At 40.0% G+C, this 10,452-nt stretch overlaps 1 non-coding gene across 1 annotated transcript; it reads left to right on the forward strand.

The window, feature by feature from the left end:
* Positions 1-7,588: 7,588 nt before the first annotated feature.
* LOC148165366 (small subunit ribosomal RNA) lies at positions 7,589-9,509 on the forward strand. The gene has a single exon (XR_015771538.1). It is a non-coding gene; the product is annotated as a small subunit ribosomal RNA (ribosomal RNA).
* Positions 9,510-10,452: the final 943 nt, after the last annotated feature.

A 10,452-nucleotide genomic window follows, 5' to 3' on the forward strand; every position in this document is an offset into this window, starting at 1 on the left:
AGTAATTTTTGACATTTCTGAAGTTCCAGACCTGACACATAGATGGCGCCATTTTAGGGTCAGTTAGGTCAAATTATGCTTAAAATTCAAGAAAAATACGTAAATTAACCCAGAATCTTGTAATTTTTGACATTTATGAAGTTCCAGACCTGTCATATAGATGACGCCATTTTAGGGTCAGGTCAGGTCAAATTATGCTTAAAATTCAAGAAAAATACGTAAATTAACCCAGAATCTTGTAATTTTTGACATTTCTGAAGTTCCAGACCTGTCATATAGATGGCGCCATTTTAGGGTCAGGTCAGGTCAAATTATGCTTAAAATTCAAGAAAAATACGTAAATTAACCCAGAATCTTGTAATTTTTGACATTTCTGAAGTTCCAGACCTGTCATATAGATGGCGCCATTTTTGAGTCAAAATAGGCGCCAAAATTCAAAAACAATATGTAAAATAAAGGAAAAAACAGTAATTTTTGACATTTCTGAAGTTCCAGACCTGACACATAGATGGCGCCACTTTAGGGTCAAAATGGGCGCCAAATTTCAAAAAAATATGTAAATAAAGTAAAAACCAGTAATTTTTGACATTTCTGAAGTTCCAGACCTGACACATAGATGACGCCATTTTAGGGTCAGGTCAGGTCAAATTATGCTTAAAATTCAAGAAAAATACGTAAATTAACCCAGAATCTTGTAATTTTTGACATTTCTGAAGTTCCAGACCTGTCATATAGATGGCGCCATTTTTGAGTTAAAATAGGCGCCAAAATTCAAAAACAATATGTAAAATAAAGGAAAAAACAGTAATTTTTGACATTTCTGAAGTTCCAAACCTGACACATAGATGACGCCATTTTAGGGTCAGGTCAGGTCAAATTATGCTTAAAATTCAAGAAAAATACGTAAATTAACCCAGAATCTTGTAATTTTTGACATTTCTGAAGTTCCAGACCTGTCATATAGATGGCGCCATTTTTGAGTTAAAATAGGTGCCAAAATTCAAAAACAATATGTAAAATAAAGGAAAAAACAGTAATTTTTGACATTTCTGAAGTTCCAAACCTGACACATAGATGACGCCATTTTAGGGTCAGGTCAGGTCAAATTATGCTTAAAATTCAAGAAAAATACGTAAATTAACCCAGAATCTTGTAATTTTTGACATTTATGAAGTTCCAGACCTGACACATAGATGGCGCCATTTTAGGGTCAGTTAGGTCAAATTATGCTTAAAATTCAAGAAAAATACGTAAATTAACCCAGAATCTTGTAATTTTTGACATTTCTGAAGTTCCAGACCTGACACATAGATGACGCCATTTTAGGGTCAGGTCAGGTCAAATTATGCTTAAAATTCAAGAAAAATACGTAAATTAACCCAGAATCTTGTAATTTTTGACATTTCTGAAGTTCCAGACCTGTCATATAGATGGCGCCATTTTTGAGTTAAAATAGGCGCCAAAATTCAAAAACAATATGTAAAATAAAGGAAAAAACAGTAATTTTTGACATTTCTGAAGTTCCAGACCTGACACATAGATGACGCCATTTTAGGGTCAGGTCAGGTCAAATTATGCTTAAAATTCAAGAAAAATACGTAAATTAACCCAGAATCTTGTAATTTTTGACATTTCTGAAGTTCCAGACCTGTCATATAGATGGCGCCATTTTTGAGTTAAAATAGGCGCCAAAATTCAAAAACAATATGTAAAATAAAGGAAAAAACAGTAATTTTTGACATTTCTGAAGTTCCAGACCTGACACATAGATGGCGCCATTTTAGGGTCAGGTCAGGTCAAATTATGCTTAAAATTCAAGAAAAATACGTAAATTAACCCAGAATCTTGTAATTTTTGACATTTCTGAAGTTCCAGACCTGTCATATAGATGGCGCCACTAAATTATGTTTTCGACTAACAGGTGGCGATACCAACATTAATAGTTACAGAAAGCTGTAATTTTTTTGACTTTCAAGTTTAGGTAACTGTTCTACAGATGGCGCCAGCATTGCTACAAATACAGGAACCTGTAGTTGTTTTTTGACATTTGACATCTTGACCTAATCTATAGGTCTAAAGATCAGCAATAGAATGGACTTCAAAGTTGATAATAAAGCTTTATTTTTATTATATATCGTAAATGGATTGTGTTTAAGCATAACGTTTGAATGGTTATGCAACCGCGGAAACTAATTGTTGCCGAACTTTCGTCTTTCCTTTGCATTCTTGAATAACGGAAATATAGATGGATTATTTTTGTGCATGAATTTTAAATTGTTATGCAACCATGAAAACACTAATTATTTTCTTTTTTCGGAGTTTTTTCAGATTATTGAAAGTCTGACACAAAACCTGTCCGTAACTGCGGCGTTCTCGCCAAACGCTACAGCTTGAAAAATCTAAAATTCGCATAGTCTAAATGTCCGAGAAAAATCGAAATTAAATGAAAACGAACAAAAGTTCGGACCGAACTAACATTAATCGAAAGTGGATGTCATAATTTTAAGTCCCTAACTAAACGGGATCTAAAACCCTTTCGAAACTGTGGCGTTCGAATTTTGATGAAAATTATTCCAAGTCCAAAGTCGGAACTGAAGCGTTCACATTGAACGCTACAGTTTCGAGAATCTATTCGGAACTGAAGCGTTCATATTGAACGCTACAGTTTCGAGAATCTATTCGGAACTGAAGCGTTCACATTGAACGCTACAGTTTCGAGAATCTATTCGGAACTGAAGCGTTCACATTGAACGCTACAGTTTCGAGAATCTATTCGGAACTGAGGCGTTCACTTTGAACGTTACAGTTTCGAAAGGACAAAATTAACAAAGACCAAAAGTCCGAGAAAAATTGAAATTAAATGGAAATGAACAAAAGTTCGGACCGAACTAACATTAATCGAAAGTGGATGTCATAATTTTAAGTCCCTAACTAAACGGGATCTAAAACCCTTTCGAAACTGTGGCGTTCGAATTTTGATGAAAATTATTCTAAGTCCAAAGTCGGAACTGAAGCGTTCACATTGAACGCTACAGTTTCGAAAATCTATTCGGAACTGAAGCGTTCACACTGGCGATTGCTTATGCAACCATGAAAGCAGAAATATGAAACGCTACAGTTTCGAAAACTCATTCGGAACTGAAGCGTTCACACTGGCGATTGTTTATGCAACCATGAAAGCACAAAAATGAAACGCCACAGTTGCGAAAACTCATTCGGAACTGATGCGTTTACACCGAACGCTACAGTTTTGAAACCTCGTTCGGAACTGATGCGTTCAAAAATGTCGAAATTTTTACAAGTCCAGTTTCGGAACTGTAGCGACTGCATGGACTTAGCGCGAAAAGGACACATTCAGTGGGAACTGTAGCGGTAGGGACCCGTAAAAAAAATAATAAAATATTTTATTTTTTGCTTTTTACCTTCCGTATACACATTTTTTTTTTTTTTTTTTTTTTTTTTTTTTTTTTTTTTTTTTAAGTCCAAATTGGGAACTGTAGCGGTCAACAGAAAAAAAAACTTTTTCCATCAACCACATACAATTCCCATTTTTAATATAATATTATTATTTATATTAATATTATAATTATTCATAATATATTACTGAACATTTGCTTCTCCTCAGTTTCGTTCTTTGGTTTCCAATATCATTCACTTGATCATATTTAATTCAAGCTTGTTATCGGAGGAGAAACAAGTCTTTCACAATTTTCACCAGTTCTGCTTACCATGTGACGGATCTTTTGTTTTTCAACGGGCGGAACAATAATCGAGATTTTTACTGCTTGGTGTTTCGGGCTTTGTGTTTTATTTTATAGATCCGTCACATTATTCAAGTAAATTATTCAATTCAATTTGTCGTCTGCATTAGAGTCAAGATTATTAATTTCATCTCATTTGCAGACGACTTTGGATAAGAGCACTGGGTGGTCACGTTTTTTAACTAGCGGTGAATTAGCTAATTCGTTCGCAAAATGCACGTTACAGGCGGACTAATTCACATTTCGCTATTCATCGAGAAATTTTTATTCACAGCGGTATATTGTCTTTCTAGAGATTTACCACTTTTTATTTCATCGATGTATTTTTATTTTTAATTTAGCATAATATCATTAAACGGGGTCGCGATGTACGAGAGGTAACAGATCGTACGGACGCGCACATTTGATTTCATGTCAATCCATTCATCGTGCGTACTTGTCCGTCATCGCTGCCACTTACCATCAGTACTCCCTATATATGCCGCCGCGGCAGCGATCAGCTCTGAATCGCTCGATGCGTGAAACGATCGAAATCCCATAGTGCGCCGGCCGCTCGCTATGGGCGAGGGGTAGAGTAAAACGGTCTGATCGCTCGGTGCAAAAGTCCGTTTGGGTACTTAGAGACGGAATTTTAAAATTCTGATTTCGCAGATCAATTTCAAGGATTATTAGGACTCGAATGCTGTCGACCATGTTTTGTAAAAAAAGTTTTTTACGTTTTTACGGCAATTTGACTGAACGCTACAGTTTCGAAAAAAAGTCGGAACTGTGGCGTTCGATCGAAATTTTTCCAAGTCCGAAGTCGAAACTGTAGCGTTCGAACAAAATTTTTCTAAGTCCGAAGTCGAAACTGTAGCGGTCGACCAAAATTTTTCTAAGTCCGATTCGAAACTGTAGCGTTCGAACAAAATTTTTCTAAGTCCGAAGTCGAAACTGTAGCGTTCGGCGCTCATTCGTCTAAGTCCGAACTCGGAAGTGTAGCGGTTGACAAATTTACATTGACCAAAAGTCCGAGAAAAATCGAAATTAAATCCAAACGAACAAATGTTTGGGTCGAACTAGCATCGATAGAAGGTAGATTTTATAATTTCAAGCTCCTAATTAAACGGGATCTAAAACCCTCTGGAAACTGAGGCGTTCGAAATTTTGATGAAAATTTTTCTAAGTCCGAAATAGGAACTGTGGCGGTCGAGCGAAATTTTTCTAAGTCCGTAGTCGAAACTGAGGTGTTCGAATTTTTGATAAAAATTTTTCTAAGTCTCATGTTGGAACTGTGGCGGTCGAGCGAAATTTTTCCAAGTCCGAAGTCGAAACTGTAGCGTTCGAACGAAATTTTTCTAAGTCCGAAGTCGAAACTGTAGCGTTCGGCGCTCATTCGTCTAAGTCCGAAGTCGGAAGTGTAGCGGTTGACAAATTTACATTGACCAAAAGTACGAGAAAAATCGAAATTAAATGCAAACGAACAAATGTTTGGGTCGAACTAACATCGATAGAAGGTAGATTTTATAATTTCAAGCTTCTAATTAAACGGGATCTAAAACCCTCTGGAAACTGAGGCGTTCAAAATTTTCATCAAAATTTTTCTAAGACCGAAGTAGGAACTGTGGCGGTTGACCGAAATTTTTCTAAGTCCGTAGTCGAAACTGAGGTGATCGAATTTTTGATGAAAATTTTTCTAAGTCTCATGTTGGAACTGTGGCGGTCGAGCGAAATTTTTCTAAGTCCGAAGTCGAAACTGTAGCGTTCGAACGAAATTTTTCTAAGTCCGAAGTCGAAACTGTAGCGGTCGACCAAAATTTTTCTAAGTCCGATTCGAAACTGAGGCGTTCGACCGAAATTTTTCTAAGTCCAATTCGAAACTGTGGCGGTCGAGCGAAATTTTTCTAAGTCCGAAGTCGAAACTGTAGCGTTCGGCGCTCATTCGTCTAAGTCCGAAGTCGGAAGTGTAGCGGTTGATAAATTTACATTGACCAAAAGTCCGAGAAAAATCGAAATTAAATGCAAACGAACAAAAGTTACGGTCGAACTAACACCAAACAAGGGTGGCTGTGATAATTTCAAACCCCTAACTAAACGGGATCTAAAACCCTCTGGAAACTGAGGCGTTCGAAATTTTGATGAAAATTATTCTAAGTCCGAAGTCGGAACTGAGGTGTTCGGTCGAAATGCCGTAAAAACGTAAAAAATATTTTTTTCAAAACACCGTTAACGGCATTCGAGTCCTAATGACCCTTGAAATTGATCTGCGAAATCAGAATTTTAAAATTCCGTCTCTAAGTACCCAAACGGACTTTTGCACCGAGCGATCAGACCGATTTACCCGACCCCTCGCCCATAGCGAGCGGCCGGCGCGCTATGGGATTTCGACCGTTTCGCGCATCGAGTGATTCAGAGCTGAACGCTGCCGCGCTGGCATATATAGGGATAGTAGTGGTGGTATGTAGCAGCGGACAAAAGCGTACGATCGAAATGTGATTTTATGTGCGTCCGATTATCTTGTTACCTCTCGTACACCGCGACTTACCCGTAGTTGGGACGATGGCCGGAATGTGTACCCTGTGGACCCACCATCGTTTGAGGGATGACAAATCTTGCCATTGACCATGCACAGCGAGATTGCGGATGCGGCGAGCGTTTCTATGTTAGCGGTCCAAATGCAATCAAAGATTTTATGTGTTCGTGTCAGAACGACCAAAAATTAACAAATGCGTCAACTCACTAAAGTCCGAGCGAGAATTTTGAAATAAATAAAATTTCATAAACTCGTAACGTGTGAATATTTCTAAAGAGAAATCTCACAATAAACCGTCGCTTTCAATCTAGCGAAGAGTATGGAGAATGTTTGAACTTTTGCTTGTCGACGACGATATTTTTTCTTTACGATAAAATTTCAAGTCGATGTGCCCAAAAATCTCTAAATTTTGAACTGGGAAATTATTTCTTCGTCCGATGAATCGCATTGATCTCTGTTTTTGACGAAAAAAAGACGGATAAAATGCAGCATTCAATCAAGGATATAAAATAAAAGAAAAATTTTCCGTAAAAACTATATTACAATGGAGGATTATGTTTCTACTTTTCGTCCGATGAGTCGCAACAAAAATAAGTAATCCATCCGTCGTTGTTCGTTTAGTCGATCTGAATGCACTGTAAAAATTTATTAAAGTAAAATGTTACGTTGCATTTCATGAATTTTGACAAACGTGTACCGAAATGTGTACAAATTATTTATTTCGACGACGACGACAACTTAGAACGGATGAATAAAATTAATTGTTGCAAGATTCAAACAAGGATGAAAAAGTCATAGAAAATTATTCCGTAACCATGATATTGGATTATTTTTTCTTCACTCTCTCCTCCGATGAGTCGCAACAAATAAAAATCCATAAATCAATTCATCCGTCGTTGTTCGTTTAGTCGATCTGAATGCACTGTAAAAATTTATTAAAGTAAAAATGTTACGTTGCATTTCATGAATTTTGACAAACGTGTACCCCGAAGTGTGTACAAATTATTTATTTCGACGACGACGACAACTTAGAACGGATGAATAAGAATAAAATTGTTGCAGGAGATTCAATCAAGGATGATGTGAGAAAAATGTCGAAAAATTTTCCATCCAGAAAGATCGCGTGGCGTTACGTCTCTTCTTACGAGGTTTTCGTTTCGCAGACACGCACACTTTCTTCAAAACAATAATAGGAAAGTGTTCAGTTTTTTATAAGAGCAGCAGGTGTCTTTCCGAAATTCTACGATTATTGTAGCTTATATGACTAGAAGGAAAGAAAGACTAAAACTCTCTTATTTTAAAACAAGAACGCAGTTCCCTGGTTGATCCTGCCAGTAGTCATATGCTTGTCTCAAAGATTAAGCCATGCATGTCTCAGTACAAGCCAAATTAAGGTGAAACCGCGAAAGGCTCATTAAATCAGTTATGGTTCCTTAGATCGTACCCACATTTACTTGGATAACTGTGGTAATTCTAGAGCTAATACATGCAAACAGAGCTCCAACCGGAAACGGAAGGAGCGCTTTTATTAGATCAAAACCAATCGGTGGCGGTCTCCGTCATCGTACAACTTGGTGACTCTGAATAACTTTACGCTGATCGCACGGTCTCGCACCGGCGACGCATCTTTCAAATGTCTGCCTTATCAACTGTCGATGGTAGGTTCTGCGCCTACCATGGTTGTAACGGGTAACGGGGAATCAGGGTTCGATTCCGGAGAGGGAGCCTGAGAAACGGCTACCACATCCAAGGAAGGCAGCAGGCGCGCAAATTACCCACTCCCGGCACGGGGAGGTAGTGACGAAAAATAACGATACGGGACTCATCCGAGGCCCCGTAATCGGAATGAGTACACTCTAAACCCTTTAACGAGGATCAATTGGAGGGCAAGTCTGGTGCCAGCAGCCGCGGTAATTCCAGCTCCAATAGCGTATATTAAAGTTGTTGCGGTTAAAAAGCTCGTAGTCGAATCTGTGTCCCGCGCCGCCGGTTCATCGTTCGCGGTGTCAACTGGCGTGCCGCGGGACGTCCTGCCGGTGGGCTTAGCTCGAGAGGGCGGCCCAACTCAATCCCGCCGCGGTGCTCTTCATTGAGTGTCGAGGTGGGCCGGCACGTTTACTTTGAACAAATTAGAGTGCTTAAAGCAGGCTAAAACTTCGCCTGAATACTGTGTGCATGGAATAATGGAATAGGACCTCGGTTCTATTTTGTTGGTTTTCGGAACCCCGAGGTAATGATTAATAGGAACGGATGGGGGCATTCGTATTGCGACGTTAGAGGTGAAATTCTTGGATCGTCGCAAGACGGACAGAAGCGAAAGCATTTGCCAAAAACGCTTTCATTGATCAAGAACGAAAGTTAGAGGTTCGAAGGCGATCAGATACCGCCCTAGTTCTAACCATAAACGATGCCAGCTAGCGATCCGCCGACGTTCTTCCGATGACTCGGCGGGCAGCTTCCGGGAAACCAAAGCTTTTGGGTTCCGGGGGAAGTATGGTTGCAAAGCTGAAACTTAAAGGAATTGACGGAAGGGCACCACCAGGAGTGGAGCCTGCGGCTTAATTTGACTCAACACGGGAAACCTCACCAGGCCCGGACACCGGAAGGATTGACAGATTGAGAGCTCTTTCTTGATTCGGTGGGTGGTGGTGCATGGCCGTTCTTAGTTGGTGGAGCGATTTGTCTGGTTAATTCCGATAACGAACGAGACTCTAGCCTGCTAAATAGGCGTATTTCGACATCCCAAAGGCCCGTCGATCCTGGGTTCGCCCGGTGGTCGTGCGCGGTTTTTACTGTCGGCGTACAAACAATTCTTCTTAGAGGGACAGGCGGCTTCTAGCCGCACGAGATTGAGCAATAACAGGTCTGTGATGCCCTTAGATGTTCTGGGCCGCACGCGCGCTACACTGAAGGAATCAGCGTGTCCTCCCTGACCGAGCGGTCCGGGTAACCCGCTGAACCTCCTTCGTGCTAGGGATTGGGGCTTGCAATTGTTCCCCATGAACGAGGAATTCCCAGTAAGCGTGAGTCATAAGCTCGCGTTGATTACGTCCCTGCCCTTTGTACACACCGCCCGTCGCTACTACCGATTGAATGATTTAGTGAGGTCTTCGGACCGGTACGCGATGGCGTTTCGACGTCGTCGATGTCGCTGGGAAGATGACCAAACTTGATCATTTAGAGGAAGTAAAAGTCGTAACAAGGTTTCCGTAGGTGAACCTGCGGAAGGATCATTAACGTGTCCTCGTACACACGAATTTTGACATATGTATAATTTATTATTATGCATTTTCATTTGATCGTGTCGATGTACACTTTATGTTTTTACAACACCGTCGTCGATGACATGGAGTCGACGGCACGATCTTTTGTCGTGCCGTTGCTTGTTTCTTTTTGAAACACCGTGTGTACGACGTTTTGAACTACGAATCGTACATATTCGGAAAAACAATAGCGTTACGCTGGCCCGCAGCGCCGGTCCTTGCGATCGAGTTTTTCACCTTTTTTGAACGAGAAAAACCGAATTCGCTCGGGCATACGGCTGTTTCTTCGGGTACCTAGATTTTTTGATTTTTTTTGTACTATCTCTCGATCTTTTCCAATGATGGAAAGAAGGAGGGACGCTTTCGGTTTTTCGACCGGATCGCGGAAAGTTGTGAACTCCACCGCGAAAGTCGAAAGACGTTAGAAGTCCTCTTTTTTCGGACACACGGAGAGGATGTAGCAGAGTAGTCGAGAAAGAAGAAAATCGCAGGTGTCGAATTAGGTTACGACACCGTGGGTTTTAAATGATTTACGCCCGGCTACGGGACCGGCGAGAAACGCTCCCGATTCTACGATTCGCGTGAATGATGTTCGTCGTTAGACGCTTCAAAGAGTTTTTTGAAAGCGCCGTTAAACGAGCGATCGCACACACATCACACCTTGCTTTTTTAATGTTTTTGGTAGATGTGGTAAAGTGATTTCGTTAGAAACGGTAAAATTCTCTTTACGGAGCGTACGACTGCACCATTTCAAAATTATATACACCGTCAATCGTCATTAAGTCACGATATAGAACGGTAAACTTGAGGATTTTATGTTAGACGCTCAGTCTGGCACGTCTATAAATTTTTTCGTCAAAATTCACGATCTGTCTTCGGTTTGGCGACGAAAAAATATAGAAAGAAAATTGAAACA

This window comes from Gnatocerus cornutus, unplaced genomic scaffold (assembly GCF_029298725.1).
Source record: "Gnatocerus cornutus isolate USDA-ARS CGAHR unplaced genomic scaffold, icGnaCorn1.1 ctg00000355.1, whole genome shotgun sequence".
NCBI classification, from domain to species: domain Eukaryota; kingdom Metazoa; phylum Arthropoda; class Insecta; order Coleoptera; family Tenebrionidae; genus Gnatocerus; species Gnatocerus cornutus.